The sequence below is a fragment of the Monodon monoceros genome, unplaced genomic scaffold, assembly GCF_005190385.1.
Source record: "Monodon monoceros isolate NGI ecotype Baffin Bay Population unplaced genomic scaffold, NGI_Narwhal_1 Super_Scaffold_6, whole genome shotgun sequence".
NCBI lineage: Eukaryota > Metazoa > Chordata > Mammalia > Artiodactyla > Monodontidae > Monodon > Monodon monoceros.
Window position 1 is genome coordinate 63,933,222 of NW_021703783.1, and position 23,743 is coordinate 63,956,964.

Sequence of the window (23,743 nt, forward strand, 5' to 3'; positions counted from 1 at the left end):
TCCCATAATACTTGATGTTAAAATTAGAGAGCATCTATGTACAAAAAAATAAATAAAAATAATTTATTAACCTGATTACATTTGTACTTACTTTTCTGTATTGTGTAAGAAAAACTTTTAGAACCATGAGTGTCAATTATCATGTGAAATACGTTGAATTTCTTAGATTTATATAAAATCTATATGTTCTATCTCACATAAAATGTATGGCTTAATAAATCTTTTTCTTTGATACAATCAAAGCAAAAGGTTTTGCATAATAAAACAATTTTAACAAAATAATTAAAACTATAAACATAATTTAAAGGATAATTATTCTTTTCTTTTAAAACATTTTATTTGGTCATAATGTACATGAGATGAGTCAAAAGTAAGCAATACATTTTTAATTTGCAAGTTACTTCAAAAGTGATGATAAATTTCATTTGAATATCAAATATAATCTGAGTTTAGCAAAAATAATTAATCAACTCAAATATGATTTATCTTCAGCTTTGTGAGCCAACACAAAACTTCATGCATCCAAAATATCATTCAAGATTAAATATTATCATTTTAGAACAATTTTTCTTACTATTTGTCCTATTTGTCTCCTTACCTCTTCAGACTGTTTTCTCTTTCAGTTAAAAGTTTAAAATATGATATTAGGATAGTATTAATTCCTAACATTTATCATACTTGTTTATTACATAGCCAACAATCTTGCCAAGAAATAGAAATTAAGTAAAGTTGATTTGAGCAGTGATTTTTAAGACTCTGGGCTTTCAAACATTCACTGACTACACCATTGCATTCATATTCCATGCTCCCTTTGGTTATTGCCCCTGCCTGTAAGTGATTCCTGTTCCCCTACACTGAGAGTCTGCTTCTTGATTATTTCTCTTTTGATGTTTGGTCTTGATGAGTGTTACTTTCATAAGAACTGGAGAGTGATTCAGGATTCTCTGCTTAAAATGGGAGAGCAGGCAAGGAAGGAGATCTGTAATCAAAATGAGGGGAAAATAGTAAGCTGAACCTTTATACTGACCTTCAGCTCACTATTTTTCCCTCAATCCAATCTATTCCCCCAAAATCATGTTTAAATGCAAATAGGATCACGTCACTTGAAAGGTCCTCAATGTCTTTCTTTTGATTCTAGGATCTAATTCAAAATCCTCAACATGGCCTGCATCATTTGGTGCATCCCTAACAAAGCCAATGTTCTACAGGCTATATAGTTTTTTTCAGAAATATACATTCAGCTAATTACTTGAGTGAAGCAAACTAATTGGAATAAAATGCCAGATGCCTTCCATATTCCAAACAATACCAAATAAAGTGCTTTGAAATGGGATATGAGCCTGACCAACTCCTCCTTCTTTTCATGCAAGCTGTTACTATGCCTAATCCTGGTGGGCTTTTGGAATTAAAAAGTATTTAGCTAAAACTTCCAAAACTATGTTGAATAATAGTGGTGAGAGTGGGCAACCTTGTCTTGTTCCTGATCTTAGTGGAAATGATTTCAGTTTTTTACCATTGAGGATGATATTGGCTGTGAGTTTGTCAGATATGGCCTTATTATGTTCAGGAAAGTTCCCTCTATGCCTACTTTCTGCAGCGTTTTTATCATAAATTGGTGTTGAATTTTGTCGAAAGCCTTCTCTACATCTATTGAGATGATCATATGGTTTTTCTCCTTCAATTTGTTAATATGGTGTATCACGTTGATTGATTTGCGTATAATGAAGAAACCTTGCATTCCTGGAATAAGCCCCACTTGATCATGGTGTATGATCCTTTTAATGTGCTGTTGGATTCTGTTTGCTAGTATTTTGTTGAGGATTTTTGCATCTATGTTCATAAGTGATATTGGCCTGTAGTTTTCTTTCTTTGTGATATCTTTGTCTGGTTTTGGTATCAGGGTGATGGTGGCCTCATAGAACGAGTTTGGGAGTGTTCCACCCTCTGCAATCAGAGAAGAAAAAGAAATAAAAGGCATCCAAATTGGAAAAGAATAAGTAAAGCTGTCACTGTTTGCAGATGAAATAATACTATACATAGAGAACCCTAAAGATGCTACCAGAAAACTACTAGAGCTAATCAATGAATTTGGTAAAGTAGCAGGATGCAAAATTAATGCACAGATATCCCTGGCATTCCTATACACTAATGATGAGAAATCTGAAAGTGAAATTAAGAAAACACTGCCATTTACCACTGCAACAAAAAGAAGAAAATATCTAGGAATAAACCTACCTAAGGAGACAAAAGACCTGTATGCAGAAAAGTATAAGACACTGATGAAAGGAATTAAAGATGATACAAATAGATGGAGAGATATACCATGTTCTTGGATTGGAAGAATCAACATTGGGAAAATGACTCTACTACTAAAGCAATCTACAGATTCAATGCAATCCCTATCAAACTACCACTGGCATTTTTCACAGAACTAGAACAAAAATTTCACAATTTGTATGGAAACACAAAAGACCCCGAATAGCCGAAGCAATCTTGAGAACGAAAAATGGAGCTGGAGGAATCAGGCTCCCTGACTTCAGACTATACTACAAAGCTACAGTAACCAAGACAGTATGGTACTGGCACAAAAACTGAAATATAGATCAATGGAACAGGATAGAAAGCCCAGAGATAAACCCACACACATATGGTCACCTTATCTTTGATAAAGGAGGCAATAATATACAGTGGAGAAAAGACAGCCTCTTCAATAAGTGGTGCTGGGGAAACTGGACAGGTACATGTAAAAGTATGAAATTAGAAAACTCCCTAACACCATACAAAAAAATAAACTCCAAATGGATTAAAGACCTAAATGTAAGGCCAGACACTATCAAACTCTTAGAGGAAAGCATAGGCAGAACACTCTTTGACATAAATCACAGCAAGATCCTTTTTGACCCACCTCCTAGAGAAATGGAAATAAAAATAAACAAATGGGACCTAATGAAACTTAAAAGCTTTTGCACAGCAAAGGAAGCCATAAACAAGACAAAAAGACAACCCTCAGAATGGGAGAAAATATTTGCAAATGAAACAACTGACAAAGGATTAATCTCTAAAATTTACAAGCAGCTCATGCATCTCAATAAAAAAAAACAAACAACCCAATCCAAAAATGGGCAGAAGACCTAAATAGACATTTCTCCAAAGAAGATATACAGATTGTCAACAAACACATGAAAGAATGCTCAACATCATTAATCATTAGAGAAATGCAAATCAAAACTACAATGAGATATCATCTCACACCAGTCAGAATGGCCATCCTCAAGAAATCTAGAAACAATAAATGCTTCAGACGGTGTGGAGAAAAGGGAACACTCTTGCAGTGTTGGTAGGAATGTAAATTGATACTGCCACTACAGAGAACAGTGTGGAGGTTCCTTAAAAAACTAAAAATAGAACTACCATACGACCTAGCAATCCCACTACTGGGCATATACCCTGAAAAAACCATAATTCAAGAAGAGTCATGTACCAAAATGTTCATTGCAGCTCTATTTACAATAGCCAGGACATGGAAGCAACCTAAGTGTCCATGAACAGATGAATGGATAAAGAAGATGTGGCACATATATACAATGGAATATTACTCAGCCATAAAATTAAACAAAATTGAGTTTTTTGTAGTGAGGTGGTTGGACCTAGAGTCTGTCATACAGAGTGAAGTACGTCAGAAAGAGAAAAACAAATACCGTATGCTAACACATATATATGGAATCTAACAAAAAAAAAAAAAAGGTCATGAAGAACCTAGGGGCAAGACAGGAATAAAGACACAGACCTACTAGAGAATGGACTTGAGGATATGGAGAGGGGGAAGGGTAAGCTGTGACAAAGTGAGAGAGTGTCATGGGCATATATACACTACCAAATGTAAAATAGATAGCTAGTGGGAAGCAGCCGCATAGCACAGGGAGATCATCTCGGTGGTTTGTGACCACTTAGAGGGGTGGGATAGGAAGGGTGGGAGGGAGGAAGATGCAAGAGGGAAGAGATATGGGAACATATGTATATGTATAACTGATTCACTTTGTTATTAAGCAGAAACTAACATACAATTGTAAAGCAATAATACTCCAATAAAGATGTTTAAAAAAAAGTATTTAACATAACAAGGGTGTTATGGCTGTGGAAATCTCTTCATAAATGGATGCTAAACAAGGAAATTCTTTAAACCTATTTTAAAACAAAATATATTTAAATAAATTAATAACTCCATGATATTCTGTCATAAAATATTCCATTTTCAACTACTAATTTATTTGAATGGAAAGCTAAGTACATACATATCAAATATGCATATATTTATTGAATATATATGTTTAAAGAATTGTTTCTCGGGCCACCTTTCCTTGCAGGTGTTCATAGAAGTATTCAAGACATAAAAGCTAAATATAGAACTAAATGATATTTGTTCCTGTCACCTATCAGTAAATATCAATGATTTAAATCCTTAAGAATTCATTCGAGATTAAGCAATCCTTTTTTTTTTCCTTCTAGATATAGCTTGAAGTGTACCTTTAGCTATTCTGCTGTGACTAAAATTTTCAAATCTCTTTTTAGTGTTTAGTGATATAGACATATTTCCAACACGGCTCAAAATGCATTTCATGCACTAAAAGCTTTCTATGGATTTTAGTAAGTGCTTTATGGAAAAAAAATCAAATATCAATATTATACTAGGAAAATTTGGGGTTAAATAAAATGAAATAGGTTTCCCTACTGCAGGACTTCTTAGACACTTTAATAGTCTAATATGCATTGAGATTCAATAATAGTAAAATAAAGTGTGCTGTAATTTCCAAAATTATTTAATCAAATACCTACTGAAAAAAAGAGAGCACTACTTCATGAAACTTTGAAAGGGCTGGCAGAAATGCACGTTGGTAGGTAATTTGCTTATTGTATTCTAACTTTCATAACTAAAGCTAAATATTGTTTCTTCTGATGCTTTATTTAGTATCTGAATAGAATTATCTTGTAACATCTTTTCTCATTGAAATAACTTGAGAAATTGAAAGGATCTTTTGGTTCACCTGCTGTATTTTGGAAAGTCTTGTCTTAAACATTATTTCTTTTGTAAGACTTTCTCTCACCATACAGTAACTACATAGTCTATCTTCTCTCACATCACCATTTTAATTTCCTCATGATATATGTATCCTCCCATCTGCCTCGTCTCACTAGAATTATCTACTTCATTACTATAGTCCCAAAGCCTAGGCAGTGGTTGACAAATAGTAAGTTCTCCATTAATATTTGTTAAATAAATGAATGAATTCTTTAGGGCGTTATGGCTTGTAGAAATTTAAACAAAATAGTTACATACATAAAAGCAGTATAAATCAGGATTAAAGGCCACATTCCTTACTAAAGGATATTATTTCAGTTAGTTAAAGTTTTACCAGTATTTTAGTGAAAAGCATCAAGCCAATAGTCATAATATCAAAAGACATGTGCCTCTGTGGAAAAATCATGAACTTGTAGCAACCCTAGCAGGTTGTTGTACGGGAACGTAATGTTTCTCAATGCAGTAGTTCACTCTTCTTTGAACAGTTCACCATTTCCTTTAAAGCCAGTTAACACTGAAAACTATAATATAACTGGACAATGCTGTATTTGCCATTTTTGGAATGCCTTGACAATCAAAATTTAAAACATGCATTTAAAATACACAACCGCAAAGCATTTCACTTCATAAGAAGTGAGAAGCTTAGAACTTGGATATTTCCAATATACTTAGCTATATAATGATTATCTCAAAAGATTTTTATTTATTTACTAAAGGAAAGAAAGTTTTTAAATATAAAAAAATAATTACAAATGTTTGTAAGAATAGTTAGGAAAAAACCTCAAATAGAAGTCTTTCATTCTACAGTACTGTTATGTAAAGTTTTTTTTTTTTAACATCTTTATTGGAGTATAATTGCTTTACAATGTTGTGTTGGTTTCTGTTGTATAACAAAGTGAATCAGCTATATGTATACATATATCCCCATATCCCCTCCCTCTTGCATCTCCCTCCCACCCTCCCTATACCATCCCTCTAGGTGGACACAAAGCACGGAGCTGATCTCCCTGTGCAATGCAGCTGCTTCCCTCTAGCTATCTGTTTTACATTTGGTAGTGTATATATGTGAATGCCACTCTCTCACTTTGTCCCAGCTTACCCTTCCCCCTCCCCATGTCCTCAAGTCCATTCTCTGCATTTGCGTCTTTATTCCTGTCCTGCCCCTAGGTTCTTCTGAACCATTTAGTTTTTTTTTTGATTCCATATATATGTGTTAGCATACGGTACTTGTTTTCCTGTTTGTGACTTACTTCACTCTGTATGACAGACCCTAGGTCCATCCACCTCACTAGAAATACACGAATTTCGTTTCTTTTTATGCCTGAGGAATATTCCATTACATATATTTGCCACATCTTCTTTATCCATTCATCTGTTAAGGGACATTTAGGTGGCTCCCATGTCCTGGCTATTGGAAATAGTGCTGCAATGAACACTGGTACATGACTCATTTTGAATTATGTTTTTCTCAGAGTATATGCCCAGTAGTGGGATTGCTGTGTCATACGGTAGTTCTATTTTTAGTTTTTTGACGAACCTCCATAGTGTTCTCCATAGTGGCTGTATCAATTGATGTTCCCACCAACAGTGCAAGAGGGTTCCCTTTAATAACACAATGTTAAATTATACTTGTCACAATAGTATTTTAAGATGTAGTTTCAAGTATGGAAAATTTTAGTGTTCAAAATATTGAATTATGTTATTTCTTTTTCAGTATTGTCATTTGTCCATTAAATAAAATGGATCTTAAAAGTGAATCATTTTAGTTTTTAAATTATTTTTTGTGCTTCTAATTACTCACTTGAAATTGGATTTTGTCACTATTTGAAAAAAATTTTTAGTAATGGCAAGGAACATTTTACTTTCTGTTAATGCTCCATCTTGAACTGTATTCAACTTGAATTACAGTCAAAGCAAATTGAAAATTGCATAAATGTTTTATTCATAGTAAATAATTGTGTCCTTTTATTTGGGGAACAAAAAGCACACACAACAAAATAGTTTCTTATTTGCAGCCTGATAAAATAAAGTAGAACATGTTATTATTAATGTGATCATTTATTTTATTGTTCAAACTGGGACAGTTTTGAGAGGTTAAGTGGACCTAAAATTAAATCACATAATTTAAAATATTTATATATTGACTTTAAAAATTGTTTTATTATTTGAGGTGGATATATAAAATAGTTATAATCATAACTATAATCATATGACCTTATGACTAAAATACACTAAAACATACACTAAAGTATTCATAAAGCACTTTTTTCCAATAGCCCAAATTGGAAATTACCAAAATGTCTATCAAAATTAGAATGTGTAAGTAAATTTGGTATGTTCACATAATGGAAATCTACAAAGTAATGAGAATGTGTTAACCAGAACTATAAATATTAGGGAATATGGAAACATTATTATCAATATTTTGAGATAAGAAGCCAAATAAAGACTACATAGTATATGAGCCCATTTATATAAAATTTGAAACTGGCAAAACAGATCTATAGCTTAATAGCAAGTAGAGAGAGGCATGAGAGGGGTTTATGTGTTCTTGGTAGTGTTCTGTTTCTTGATTACATCACTGGGTTCAATTAGTGAAACTCTTTGGAGATGTACACATATTATTTGTGAACTTGTACACATATGCTTCAATTAATAGTTTTTTTAAATCACTGATATACTCTGTAAGCAAAATTATTCTTGGTAAGCATGCATAAACTTTACTGAAATCTATAAACGTATCTTATTCTAATGTAATGTCTTCTATCTTTCTGAAGAATAAATAGTCTCTTTTTCATAAAGTGGTCTGCAGATTATCTTCAAAATTGCATTTATGGTTGGTACACTTGAAATGGTTGACGTGTTTAATTAAACCTCTTCTAGAGACCGTAATCTTCTTTGAGGAAATAATCTCCCGATAGGTACTGAGGTAAAGGAAACTCAGAGAAGATTCTGGTAAATGGAGGATACTCTCACTGCTATTTTTTAATACTGAAATAGATAATTATTTCAACCCACATATTTTCAAATGTAATTGTCTTTTTTGCCTTAACTCAGAGAAACTTTTTCTTACAGTTTGCAGCAAACTAAACAATAAATTAACTCTATATTTACTTTTCCAAATGTCACAAAATTTAGATGCTGCAAAATCATTAGGCTTCTCGAGTTAATTTAGTTTTGGCATAGAAAGTAAGTTTATTCAATTAAGTATACAAATTCCTTTAAAGAGTCTTAAGACAAATCAATATATAATAATAATTACCCTATTTCAAAGCTATATCTCATATACTATTTATGTTTCCATCATCTAATTTGTTTACTTCCTCCCTTGTTTTTGTAGGAAACAAATGAATTCCTGTTTGCAAGTATCATTTTCAGTAATTGTAACTTACTAAGAGTTCTAAAAGCTGTAGATTGTTATTGCATTCTTTATTTGTTTTAGGCTTCCAAATGATTTTGGCCAAATGCAACCAATTTAGAACACAAATTCATAAAATAAACTCAATATTATTCTAAGGCACTTAATTTACAAGGTAGTTTCATCAAAGGCTCAACATTTTAAAAATCCAGTTGCTGATGGGCAGCGAAGAAAGAAAGCACATAATGCTATGCTGTAGTATCGGTATTTAATATCAGCTTCACTGTAAAATAGTTTATTTAGGTAACAGTGTATAATAAAAAAATACTTGTCAACATGGACAATTTTATTTTGATTGGTAGAATATCACAGCTTGTTTCTACACAATTATAAATTTGTGTGTGCACCACAATCAAAATCAAACCACATTACTCCTCTGAGGGTTCTGAATTTGATAAGAAAACAGGTTTTCCATGACATTTTGCTCCATCAAAATTTGTGTTTGAATTTTCACTACAAAACCACAAATTTTATGTTCAATGTTGAATTTTTAAACTGAATTTACAGTAGTATTCATAACAATGTCAGGTATTTCACTTTGTACAAAATGAACTTCCCAGTGCTTTACTTTGAATTCATGAAATGAAAGCAGTAGATTAATTCAACAACTGATTTTCTGTCTGAAGCATCAGATAACACTGACGAAAATGTCATCGTTGATATGAAACAATTATCCTTTACTTGTTCCCAGCGCTCTGCTAACGGAGCAACACATTAAAAGTGACTGTTTTACCTTTTGTACATGTAAAAAAAATTAGGGGAAAAATGTGAAATTAATTTAGAAGAATAGTTATTTGCTCTAAATAAAAGTCATGTTTCGGGCTTCCCTGGTGGCACAGTGGTTGAGAGTCTGCCTGCCGATGCAGGGGACGTGGGTTCGTGCCCCGGTCTGGGAAGATCCCACATGCCACGGAGCGGCTGGGCCCGTTAGCCATGGCCGCTGAGCCTGCGCGTCCGGAGCCTGTGCTCCACAATGGGAGAGGCCACAGCAGTGAGGGGCCCGCGTACTGCAAAAAAAAAAAGTCATGTTTCAAGAGAAATCCATAACACATTTTCTACAGCTATGTGAGTTAATTATGCATCTTGTGGGGCACCATCTTCTTAAAATGAAGACTTACATTTGAAGTAGATGCTGATGCCTCTTAAGCGGATTTTATGACTTTTTACTTTCATGGGCCATTGATATCATCATGAGGCCCATGGCAGATGTTAAATGTAAGCAAACAAAATTTCAAAATGTTAACAAAGATAAAATAAATGCATATTTTAATACTATGTATTTATATCAAATAATAAATGGCAAAACTGTAGAAGCAAGAACATTCAGAATCTCTATGCTCTCTAAACCATGGGGCTCAGGCTCTTTTTCTTGCTCACATTTTGTACAGCTAACCTATAATTTCCCACTGTTAATGCTAACTTCTCACACAGCTTCACATATCTTACAGGCTGTGAATGGGCCATGACACAGCTGATGGTCACATCAGTGCCCAGCAGGGGCCCAGAAGGTCTTGCTTTTCATGCTGCCCATGAAGAGAGGTGTTTGTTAACTTGTGCCTGGAAAAAGCAGTGGAAAAGAGATAGATTGATAATGGTTGTTTTCCCATTTTGTGTGCACTTTCAAGTGAAAACTCTGTGCACTGCACATGTATTTCAGATACTACTAGAAAATATGACGGTACAAAATGGGCAGAGTGGAGTCAACCAATTGCATGTCAGTTTATTTTAATGCACTATTGGTAATAATTAAAAAGTGAAGACTCGGACATATGCTAAACCAGGTGAGATTCTAGGTCATTAGTCATAAACCCAGAAGTAAAGTTTTGCTGACTGTGATCATGAAAGAATTCTTAGAAGAGGTGGCACTAAATTTGGGATTTAAAAGATGAAGATGTGTTTAACAGGCAGAAATGGGAGTGAAGATACTTGAGGCAGAGAGAATGGCTGTAGCAAAAATTCACGACCTATTTTACTGTCAATAAGTAAGCCAATTTTCTTGTTCTTTGTAGGAGTAACACAAAAGCTCAAGACGCAGTCAGATCCCCTTAGAAACACTAATGCTTTTCATACCAATAAAATATTCAGTACATTTTCTTGATACATCCCAATTGTGGATCATACCCTGATGGTAAAAGATGATTTCATTTATGTGAACACAATGTTAAAAGAATTAAATCAAATACTGAGACAAATATTCTTTTCAATCTTTCTAATTATTTCAAAAGGAAAATCTCACTTTATTGCTTATTTGTCTTTATTTAACACCTTTCTAGATTTGGTAATATATGTTTTTCACGTAATAATTATCTGGAAAATATTTGCATACTTGTTAAAGTAAAAATTTAATAAATTTTATTTTAATTAATTAAACTGTTTTATTTTTATTATTAATTTTTATATTTTATTTGTAAAAATTGATGCTTTTTTATTTAAAGTCACGATATAAAGTTTTCCTTTAAAATAAATTTCTTTAAGTGAAAAAGAAATTTGATTTAAATATAGTATTTAGTAAATAATAGTTAATGCAGTTTGCAAAATGGTAAAAATTTCAAAGGTCAAAGTGCCTAAATTTGGGGGAAATAGTGTGTTCAAGATTTGAAAGCAATCTATAAAGAAAATTCTAAATTCACCAACGTAGTGACCAGGCATTTCAATGTGTCAAAATAAGGACCGCTTAAATTTGTCTTTTACAAAGACATTGCTTTTCCAGATGTCCTATATAAAATCCAACATTCATTTAATTCCAAGGTTTATCTTTATCTTTCAACAGGTAGTCTACCTGGAAAATTTTAGACTGGCTCATATAATTTTTCTTGAATATTTCCCATGAATTCTACAATTGTGATATGATCATGTCTGGAATCTGACCTCTCCCTTCCAAAAGAACATATACAATACATTTGCCTATTTAAGTCTAGATTTAAAATATTCTACAGAAATTGGCGGGGAAACGTTATATAAAATATTTTTAAAGATTATTCAGTAAGTTAACAACTATGCCTGGCCATCAGAGTACTTTTAACTATGGTGTGTTTTTATTACTACCTGCATAACAAATTTGGTTCCTTTGGGCTGGAAAAATGTTTCTATTGTTTCTGAAAAAATTTGTCATAATTGTATGGCTTTTATTCATTTAGTCAGACCTTGATGCATTTAAGAATAAGCTTAAGCATTGTATAGCAACCATTCCTTTATTTACCATACAACATTAACAGCTTATTTAGAAAGGACCTTTTCAAATGATACCAAAAGAAAAAAAATGTTTAGTTATAGTTTACGTCACATGCATCATTTCCTTGGTTAGATCAGAGATTGTGCTAGTGGTTTTAACTTTACATTGTAATTTATTTCTGAAAATTTGCCAAGACGCTGAACTCAGCCATTACTTCCATTCCTTTCTTACATCAGTTCCTACATCATGCCCTATGTTTCTAAATTAGGTTAAACATTAATCTGTAATCTGACATTCAGATAAGATTTACTGAACATTAATTATGAGTTGAAGTGATCTCAGAGCCTCAAAAGTATTAGAGTGTTACAAAAACAGAAAGAAGCAGAGTCTCTGCTATTAAGTATAAATGCTAGTTAGGGAAAAACAAAATATAAACATGAGAAAATTAAGGGAATTTAAAAAGCAACTTGCAATTTACTATAAATTAATTAAAATAGTAGTTGGGAATTAAGAGATGGGAAATGAAAGGCAGCACATTCTCAGTGAAATTCCCAAATATACCACTTATTAGCTGTGTAATCTTGAGCAAGTTTCTCAACAATTCTATGACCCAATTTCCTCATCAGTAAAACGTGGATCACATTAACACGTTAGGCAGGTAGGTTAGCTGTTCAACTCTCTCTCCTTCTATGTTAGTCAGGTTTTGCTGGGCAAGATTGCCCATCTATAGACTCCATTTCTTAGCTATCATTGTAGCCAGGTGTGGCCATGTTACTAGTTCTTACTGAAGGAATCTGAACAGAAGTAATGCTTGTCTCTTCTGGACCAAGATTATTAAGAAGAGAGTGTTTTTCCTTCATGCTTTCTTTCTGATTCCACCAGCTGATGGCAGGTGAATGTGGACATACCTCTGCCCATCTACCAGGAATAATCCCCTTTGACTTTAACTGAACCATTGGGATGAGCCATTTGTTAAAGTAGATTACCCTACTCTGATACAACTGACCTAAGGTTGTTGTGAGGAATGATTTAACAACCTTACGGTGTTAAATAGCACCACCCATGGTGAAAGCTCAATAAATGTTATCAGTAGTGCTTTAACTGTGAAATATTTCTGGATATTTTCTTAGTTGCCTTATCAATTAGTTCTTTCTATAAGATAGATGAAAAATGTCAATCAACTCTAACTTGAGAGAATTAAACAACAAACCCAACTTTTTAAGCCCATGTTACCAGTATGCCATTTGATCCAAAAAGTATTTCATATTATCCAAAGAAAACAAGTTATTCTGTCAATAGTGAATCTCTAGGGTTTTGCACAATAAATGCCTGCTCTTTTATGTTTATTATTATAATTATTTGATAAATGAACAAATGCATGATCCAAATTGATAATTATCTCCAAAACTAGCATGTAGCAATTCTATAGATTGGTCTCAGATAATGCACTAAAAATGACTGGATAGGGGGTTCAACAATTGTTTTTCAGCCTTCATGTATGTAGAAGAGAGTCAATATCTAATATAATCCAATGGTTAATTTGACAAAGCGGTAGCACTGCATTTTTCCTGGTTGCTCTTTCAATGGAGTCTAATCAAATCTTCAGTAATTCATTTCACAATCAACAATCTATCAGTTTTGCTGGATGTATTGTTTTGGCCAAAAAGTTCATTTGGGGTTTTCCGTAAGATGTTTATATTGGCTAACCCAATACAAATCCAACCTCATGTAGAAGTTACTATTTGACAGCTTATATCAGACATGTTATTTCTTAGGAGTTCTCTTTGCCTTGGCTGTCATTTTCTTAGTCACTTTCAGAATATCTGTCATCAGTTTCTTGTTTTTCACAGTAGCATCCTTTTATGATAAGCCATCATCCTCCAGTTCCTTACAATCATAGGATTTCTGTCATCCACAAACCAGGTAATTTTCCACTGGTTCAGAGTATTTCACAACCAATTAATTGGCCAATGATCTCTACTTTTTGTTTTATTCTATAGGAAGTATTATAAATCCAAGCCACTGATGACTGATTGTAAATTCATATTAAGGATCTATTTTTGCACTGTAATGAACAATTTAAGTGCATTATATTTGTCACTTTGACACTTTTTATAAATTAAAAACGTAAAATTAAAACATTTCCCACAAATACAATAGTCTGAGCAAGGAAGACAATAGTCTGAGGAAATGTGGACTAAAAATCAGCATTGAATATGCTTTGTCCTGAGACAAAACTTGGGAGTAGAAGAACCAGCTGTTCTCTATCAATGATCAAGATGGTTTTTACCTGTAGATTTCCCAAAAAGATCTGCTTAAGGAAGAATATATTTAGAATTGGATAACAATGTAAACTAAGGACCAGTGAATATAAAAAGACAAATATAAGTCAGCAATTTTTCCAAAATCCTCTTGTAATTAATTTATAAATGAAGAAGAATTATAAATACCATGGTAACTTAGCATTCTGAAATAAATAATGAACTTTCACACAGACATATTCAAGAGTGAAGATCTCCTGACCAATTTTGTTTCTGCTACTAGAGATGTTTCCTGAGAAATTTATGTACTCTGATTCATATTTATTAGGATTGAATTCTCCATGCATAAATTGAACGACAGAAATTGTGTTTCCCTTAAAGAAAAACAAAAGAGTTATATTTCTTAAATTTTGCTTCTTGAAGATTCTAAAAGAGGAATCCCCAAATCCTTTTTTATTATAAAACACAGGACCTGAACACACGAATAGTACAGCCCTCTGGTGTTGGCCGTGAACGTAATACATATACTTTCATTTCAGTTGTGAGTCTATTCCATCTGATAGTGATTTACCTAAGGTAAATAAATGAATGCTGTTCTAAAACAAGAGGCCTAGAAGAGCTATATTAACGAATGCACTATACCTCTATTCAAACAGACTACCTCAGTCTTCCAGTTCTTACACAATCCAAAGTCCAATTCCTTCCTCACATGAAAAAAATTGTATTACTGTATTCCTAACCAAATAATGTCCATATGTTATATTGTTTCAAAGTCTTTTGTTCAGCATAACCTGTTCCTACTGAAGTCAAACACCAGGAAAATCTACCTACAAGGGAAGCAATCATTTTAAAGGACTGCAGGTGATCTGAGTGGTTATTTGGCTTCCATTTACATTAAAAAATCAGGTGAAAAATTGAACACAACTAAATAGGAAAAGATATCTGTGAAGGGTGAGTGCTCCTGGATCCACTAAATGCTGTCATTCTGCCTAACTGGGCAGCTTTTGCTCGTCCATCCTTTCCAACAGAACTAGATAATAATGGCTAACATTTATTCACATGCATCATATGCCAGGTACTTTTCTAAGCACATTACATGCACTAAATTCTTTAATCCATATAGCAACCTATAAAAGTAGAAACTATTATTATCCTTCCTCACCGTTTGACAAATAATGCTACCAAAGCTAAATAGTACCCATAGTTATAGTTAGTATATAAGTTAACATCCTTTTTGAGACACTTTGAGAATAAAAGTGTAAATAATAAAGATAAGACAGCAAACATAAACTAGGACTATCTCAGGCACACCAAAACATATGGTCATCCCACCCATATTTCATAATGCACTTTAAAAAATAGAAGTTATGCTACATGTTAATCATTGTTTTTCTAGCCCTTAAATATCTACAATTCCAAATTTTTATTTCACTAGTTCCAAATATTTGGGACTGACTGTATGGTACCTACTAAGTAGCAATGTTGAGAAACAGTTTTCAGCAATGTTTGTTTTATACTTCAAATAAGCAGAAAAACAACTTGGCAGAGGAGTTAGGAAAAATACAGAGAATTTTATGTTCCCTTTAGATATATAGAACTTTCAAACTTTTAAGCAAAATTGCTTAAGTCATGTCTTTAAAAGGGGTAATTGAAAAACAAATTAGGGTACTGTATGTAAACCTAAATCCATCTGAAAAGGTTAATTGTTCATCTCAGAAATGTCAACATGAAACAACACTAAAAGACATCGTCCTTTCCTTTAACACATTTGTTCAGGACACACATGGAAGCTAATATTTTAGACTTAGTCTAAATACTGTACTATACATAGTCTCAATTATTTAGAGAAATTGATTTAACTGACATTTGTTGACTACCTACTGTGTGCCAAGCAGATAGGAATGGTGAGAAGAAAACAGTCAAATTCTGCTTAAGGGTGTGTGAGGTGGGGGGAGAGAGAAAATGACTAATAATGTAAATAATCATATAATCACAGTGTATCAGATATTAATAATTGCTATAAAAATACATTATTGAAATAATGACTGGAGGGTAGCAGAGTACTTTTGATTGGGTTATTAAGGAATTCTTTTCTCGGGGGTAAACATTTGAGCTGAGATTTTTATTCTAGGAAGGAATCAATCATGATACAGTTGGAAGAAGCATATAATGCGGAGGAAAGAGCAGATTCAAAGTCCTGAGATAGGAAAAAATTGGGGAGGTGAAGAGGATGAAGAAGCCTGTGGGTTAGAGCTCAGGCATAGCAGGAAAGAGGGTATCAGGTGAGGCTGGGAAGTCAGTCCTGGCCAGAGCACCAGTCTTCCGGACGCTGGTACTTGCTGTGGGTTTAATCAAAGTGCAATAAAATGCCTTTTGAGTTTTAATCAGCGGTACCATGAATTGGTATGCCTTTTAGGCAGATCATTCTGGCTGCAGTGCAGAGTACAGATAGATTATAGGAAGGCAAAACGGAAACGATGATACCAACCAAGAGGTCTTCTAGGTAGCCAAACAGTGGTTTAGGTCTGGGAGAGGGCTTTGGAAGTGAGAAAAGGTGGATTGATTTGGAATGTATTTCAGAATTAGAACAAGCAAGATTTACTGGTAGACTTTCTGGTAAAGAAATTACAGCTTCTTTTTTTCTGACATAATTTTTGCTTAATTAATGAGATTAGTTTTTGCTGCTTTATTTTGTTTTGTTTTTCACTTGTCACAGGATTCAGAGTTAGTTAATAGATTTTGGGTGCTCAATGACCTATCTAAAATTGTATGCAAAATAATCGAGTGCATTTATTAATATATACAATTTTGAAAGGAAGTCAGTTAATTACTTTTGTTGGGTAATCAGAGGTCCATGGCCCAGAGCAAGAGAGGAACTAGTGAGCTTATTTCCCTAAATATTTCACATATGCTTTTCGATGACCTATGTTTTCCTCTCTTGCTACTCCTGTCTGATAATTTACATTATAATAATACCAAACTACCTCTTCTATGATATTTTTTTCTATGATATCTCTGCTTATGCTGTATTCTCTTCCTCTTAGCATTTTTGGTTTATCAAACATTCCTCATCCTTCAAAATTTGCCTAAGATATAAACTCCTCCACAATGTGTTTTCTAAACTCCTAAACTCAACTATTTTTCCCTAAATGTGCCTCAGACTTATTGAAAGGACATTCTATGTTTAAATCTTTTAAATTTTTATCCCGTGTGTGGAGCATAATGCCTGATTTGTGATAGACAATAAAGGAATGTAGGCATTATTTTTATTTACAGAGTTCCCAAAGACTAAAATCTTCTTTTATATTGTTTACTGTTCATATATGAAATAATATATGTTGTGCTGTTCTTGTCTAGTCTTTCTACTTTTAACTCATATGGAGGCCTGGTATTTCTTCTTAATGTTTTCAATTTATAAATTTTTATACCTAAATATAGGCAAAGAAACCGTGCTTTTTATTTGTGGTTGTTTTGAGGCTTTAAAAATTACTTCTCAGACAATTTTGATATATTTCCTCTTTGGACTACCACCATAGTTTCTCAATATAACTTTCCAATGTAGACAATGTAAATAATCACAAATTTATTTAATATCATTTGTATTATAATATGTATTTTAAAATTATAAAAGTATTGTAGCCATATTACAGAATATGGAAAGAGGCAAGAAAAAAGTCACTCAGAATGCTACCAATTTAATACAACTACTGTGACGTGATGTTATATCTCAAGCTAGGATTTCTTTTCTCTTTTTTACATACTTAAAATTTCTACTCTCTTTTTCACTTAAAACTCCAAGGATTTTCCTTTTTGCTACAGATTCTTCATAATGTTTATTTTTAATAGTATGTAATATTCTTATATAAATTATTATTTATGTAAGAGTCCCTTATCAGAGTATATTTATGTATTTATTTTTATATCAGGGTTACTTCATTAGATAAGATCCACAGTACAGATATTACTGGATCAAAGATTATTAACATAAAGATTCCTTTTAATACATATTATCTAATATATTTCTAATACAGTTGTATAATTATAATGTCACCATCAATGATAAAACTACTTTTATATCACACTCTCCAGTATATTATTTATTATATTATGCTTAATGAGTACAACAAGAAATGCTTTTTCATTTTGCCTTACTTTGCATTAGTTTAATAATGACCAAGGTTGAATTTTTTAAAATGACTATTTATGTACTAATTATATTTCCTCTTTTGTTTGCCTACTTCTATTTTAGTTATAATTTATTTTATTTTTTCTCATTAATTTGTAAGAATTATTCATAAAACAAGCAATTATTTCTGCCATATTTGCAATTTTGTTTTAAAACTAGTTAACATTTATTGAACACTAATTGAACTAGTCTATGTCACAACCACTGTGCCTAGGGGTTTACATACACTAGCTCATTAAATTTGCAAAGCTAATTATGAGATAGGTGCTACTGATAGTAAGGAAAAACAGAATCTAGATTAAAACAGACTCCAGAGCTCTTACTATTGATACTTCCCTAGAAAAATCTAACCTGTTACAGTTGACATATTGCTTTTGGTCTGTCTCTGAACATACTTAAGGCTTTGACTATGTAAGTTTATATTGTTCTTAATTTGTATTTTAGTTCCTTGATTAGAAGAGGGTAAATACTAATTCCTAGTTATTTTCTGCTTAGTGAAATACATAGAAAAGGTATGTGTTCCAGTGTTAGCTCTTTGAAATCAAAAGTCTGAAAAGTATTGGAAGTATGTGTACAGAAGTTGGATACTTCCAGTGCATCATCTCAGCTACATAGTCTGCAACATGAATAGTGCTCACTAGAGTTGTGGGTGTACAACACCGCAATTGTACATTGTAACCCTGAATTGCTATAGCTTGGTATCTAACTACTAACTTATAAGATCAAATAAAATAAATATTTTAACTTATCTACGGGGTACTTCTAGCTCTGTCTTCTGGAATACTGTGCTCTTAAATGTTCATGGTACTAGATTGTGGCTACTATGCTATGTGCCAATATAAAGAGTTGTTTTGTTTCTCTTGAAAACATTTCTTAAACCAAATATGTGATCTATATATTAATTCCTCAGCGTATATAGTGGTTTAATAATGAGCACATAGGAAGTCAGCATCACAAGGGCAAAAAAATCTCAGGGTCTGAATCAGAAAGACTGTAGAAATTCATGTTCTGTCATTTACTATGTGGCCTTGGGCAAGTGAATAAATTTGTTTCCTTACATTTAAAATAGGGATCATAATAGCATCAACCTTCTTTCAAGTATATTTTGGTGCTTAAATGTGATATTTACTGTACTAGAAAAGCAAGTTAAAGTGTTTAATAATGTTAGCTATTTATATAAAGTAAGGTCAGAAATGAGTATTAATCTAAAAACAGTGCCTTTAAGTAATATCTGGCGACTGTCAATATAGAGCTTTTTGAGTTTTATTCTTGGACCTCTGCATTAAGGCCCTCTGAGGTTGCCTTCACTTCAGTGGATAGGCAACCCAATAAATTAGGCCACTGTAAAAAACACACTCTTGACCTGGCTGTCAGTGAACTACAGCTTTTTTCAGTTGGGAGAATGTTTATTCCCCTCCCAATAACTGTTTTTCAGTTAAATCAAAATTGAAAACATAATTATTTCAGTTTATTTTCCAGATTGCTGAAAGTGATGACTTCATTTATTATTAAGAGCAGCAGCTGGTAACATAGAGCATGCAAATCAGTTAACCCACTATGATTTGGTTTTCTTCTCTCTTTTCCAGTGGGCTACAGCTTTCTTATTGATCCAAAATGTAGTTATGTTTAATATAAGAAATAATCAGCAAGTTGTTTATCAATATCTAACAGATTATGCACTGTGAAGATATAGGGAGTTTTGAGCTGATAGAGTAAGAACTTCTAGTATATTATAATAACTCAGGTATCCTATATTTAATTTAAACATGAGAAAATACTTCTTTAATATGATAAATGATTTTAATGCTGCTTTGCTGACCACTGTCATCTGAATTAATTATAATAATGGTCAATGATAATTTTGGCTAACATCTCTAGGAAAAAAAAAAGAACAAACCCACTTTATTTTGGGGCATTGACTCCATGTGAAATGTAAGAGTATTTTTTTAAATATAAACCCACTTTAATTTAATACTTTAAAATATAGAAATTATTGCATAAAATTAACATACTTAATAAAATCATAAACCATTTCTTCATTAGAAATTTTTACTAAGTCTTTAGTATGGCATTTATATTTTTATCACAAGAGACAATTTTTCATGTTCATTTTATCTAGTCCTTTGACAGTGTAAAGAACCAGGAAAGTGATAGAGTAAACTTTCTATCCCCTTATGGAAAGAATAAAATATTTCCCAGCCAAAAACTTGGCTTTTCCTATTTATCATCTACCCTTTGATTCTAAAATAATTATAACTGTTTTTACACAATTTGCAGCATATTATTCATGTATTGCTAAGCATGTTTTGAAACATTAAACTATTATTCTCCTGGAACTATTATGAATATTAGAGGTAATTTCATAAGTCTCTTCCAGTAAGAAAAATATGACTAATAATGAAGACTAAAACTCTAGGCTTTTTCCTAAATTATGACAATTATTTGATCTGGATTTTATTTTTCATTGGTTTTCTTTTTTTTTTTTTTTTTTTTTTTCTGCGGTACGCGGGCCTCTCACTGTTGTGGCCTCTCCCATTGTGGAGCACAGTCTCCAGATGCACAGGCTCAGCGGCTATGGCTCACGGGCCCAGCCACTCCGCTTCATGTGGCATCTTCCAGGACCAGAGCACGAACTCGTGCCCCCTGCATCGGCAGGCAGACTCTCAACCACTGCACCACCAGGGAAGCCCTTTCATTGGTTTTCTAGTGCATGCATTCATGATAATATTTTTTAATTATTATTTTCAGAAAGTGTCATAGCTAAACAGTATATTATCTTCACCATCATCATCACATTTGCTGTATTATGTCTATAGGATAAAATAAAATTCATAAACCAAGATACTGCTGAATTTTAAAATACACATAAATATTTTAAAAGCAATAAAATGAACATTTGCATTTAGAGAGCCAAATGAGAGTTCTTAGTGGCCAAAACATCCCAAATTAAATTTGACAATATTTCAAAGAAATTGATTTTTAAATATTATTTCATCATGTTTGTAGCTGTTTTCATTTTAATTCATCCATGTAGTTAATTACTCATATTTCTACTTTTTTTTCTAAATTAGTTCAAAAACCAGAGTATCTGGTGTCATTAAAATTGAACTACTTTTTCTTTTGACTACTTTTAAGGAGAGTACATTGCTGAACCAAATTCCCCTACCTATATGCTGAGAATACATTTCCACTTTTTGAAACCACACAAATAGGGTGGTATTTTGAACTTTTGGTATTCTGGATCACACTTAAAGATTTGTTAATTCTATGACACAGATACAACTTTATTCAAATAGCTTATTGAGCATGCTCCTATAAGAACTGAGACACCCAGGACAGGGAAGTAAAAGATAATTGCCCTGAAGAGTCCTAGGCCTTCTAATGAGACGAGAATAAGATGCCAACCTTGGGTGGCAAAGGGAAGTATAAACAATTTCTCCCCAAATTCCAATTGGAACTTAAGTGCAGAGAATTAGATCCATGGCTTATTATAAAATATCCTACAGTTCATGATATACTATTAGCATTGGTTCATATATAGTCTTCTTTCTGTCTTATTTTCTTTCTTTATAAAAACAAACAGTACCATAAATCCAACACCAACTAAAAACTATAACATTAACCTTAATTTATATTTACTATGCATTCCTTTCCTAATCAAATCTGTATTCTGAGTTTTATATTTATCATCACCATATGTAGTTTGTTTGAACCTGCATTTTTCACTCAACATTTTTACTAAGATTCATTGCATATTTTCCTATAGTTGACTATTTCCTACTACTCCTATTTCTTGACTTTTTTAGACACCTTACATAAGTAGAATCATGCAGTATTTTTCCTTCTGTGACCAGCTTATTTCACTTAGCATACTCTCCTCCAGGTTAATCCACGTTGTTGCAAATGGCAAGATTTCCTTCTTTTTAAGGTTGAATAATATTCTATTGTATGTATATACCATGTTTTCTTTATCCATTCATCTGTTAATGGATATTTGAGTTGTTTCCATATCTTGGCTATTGTAAATAGTGCTGTAATGAACATGGGAGGGCAGATATGTCTTTTAGATTCTGATTCCAATTTCTTGGATATATACCAAAAAGTGCTATTATGGGATTATACAGTAGCTCTATTTTTAATTTTTTGAGTAATTTCCATTTTGTTTTCCATAGTGGCTGTACCATTTAACAGCCCCACCAATAGCCTACAAAGGTTCCATTTCTCCACAATCTAGCCAACACTTGTAATCTTTTGTTTTTTTGATAATAGCCATCTTAAAAGATATAAGGTGATAACTCATTGTGGCTTGATTTGCATGTTCCTGATTATTAGTGATGTTGAACATCTTTTCATATACTTATTGGCCATTTAGATGACTTCTTTGGAGAAACATATATTCAAGTCCTTTGCCCATTTTTAAAATTGGGTTATTTGCTTTTTTGCTATTGAGTTATAGGAGTCCCATATGTATTTTGGATTGTATATATCGCCTAGTGCAAATATGCTGTAATTTCTTTTGGGTATATGTAATTTGAAGCGGAATTATTGGAGAGTATGTGAATGTTCTATATCACATCACAATGTTAAAATGATTTGTGAAATGGTTTATTCATTCAGCAAGTATTTATTGCAAAAATATTGTGAGAAGCATCATTTCGTATCCATAATATATTAATGAATGAAAACAAAGGATACTCCCTTCATAGAGTTTACATTCAGGTGTAGACTACAGATGATACATATAATAAGTAAATTACAGAGTTTGCTAGAAGGTGATAAGCATTATGGGGAAAAAAGTATAATAGGTTTAGAAGTATTGGAAGGACTGTTGAGCAGGGACAGGGAAGAATTTCATTCCATTGAAAATTCAGCTGAGTAAGAATTTAGTACCTGTTTTCATTAGCCAAAAGAAATTCTAAGAGGATTTTTGCTTTTATGGAAAAAGCCAATGCGTACTAATGTAGGTGTTTCACAAAAGTGAGATGGACTAATGTGAAATTTCAGAAAGCGGAGGATACCTGCACTTGAAGGTTAAGTAGAAAAGGATTTTCTAAGAGAATGTATATGGTGTGTAAAGATATATAGAAGTCAAATATAACCCCAAGACTTTTAGCCTGAGCAACCAGAAGTTTGAGTTGCCATCACCTAAAATGACAAGTCTAGCAAGAAAAGTTTGTTGAAGAAAGACCAAGAGTGTAGTTTTGGGTGTGTTCATACATATTTAAAATATCTATTTGGGGGCTTCCCTGGTGGCGCAGTGGTTGAGAGTCCGCCTGCCGATGCAGGGGACACGGGTTCGTGCCCTGGTCCGGGAAGATCCCACATGCCGCAGAACGGCTAGGCCCGTGAGCCATGGCCACTGAGCCTGTGTGTCCGGAGCCTGTGCTCTGCAATGGGAGAGGCCACAACAGTGAGAGGCCCGCGTACCTCAAAAAAATATATATATATATGTATATATATATATATTTGGCATCCAAGTAAAGATGTCAAATATACAGATTTTTTATATTCTTTTCCATTATGTTTTTTAAAAAATATTTATTTATTTGGTTGTGTCAGGTCCTAGTTGTGGCATGCAGGCTCTTCGTTGCAGCAGGCGAGCTTCTCTCTAGTTGTGGCACGTGGGATC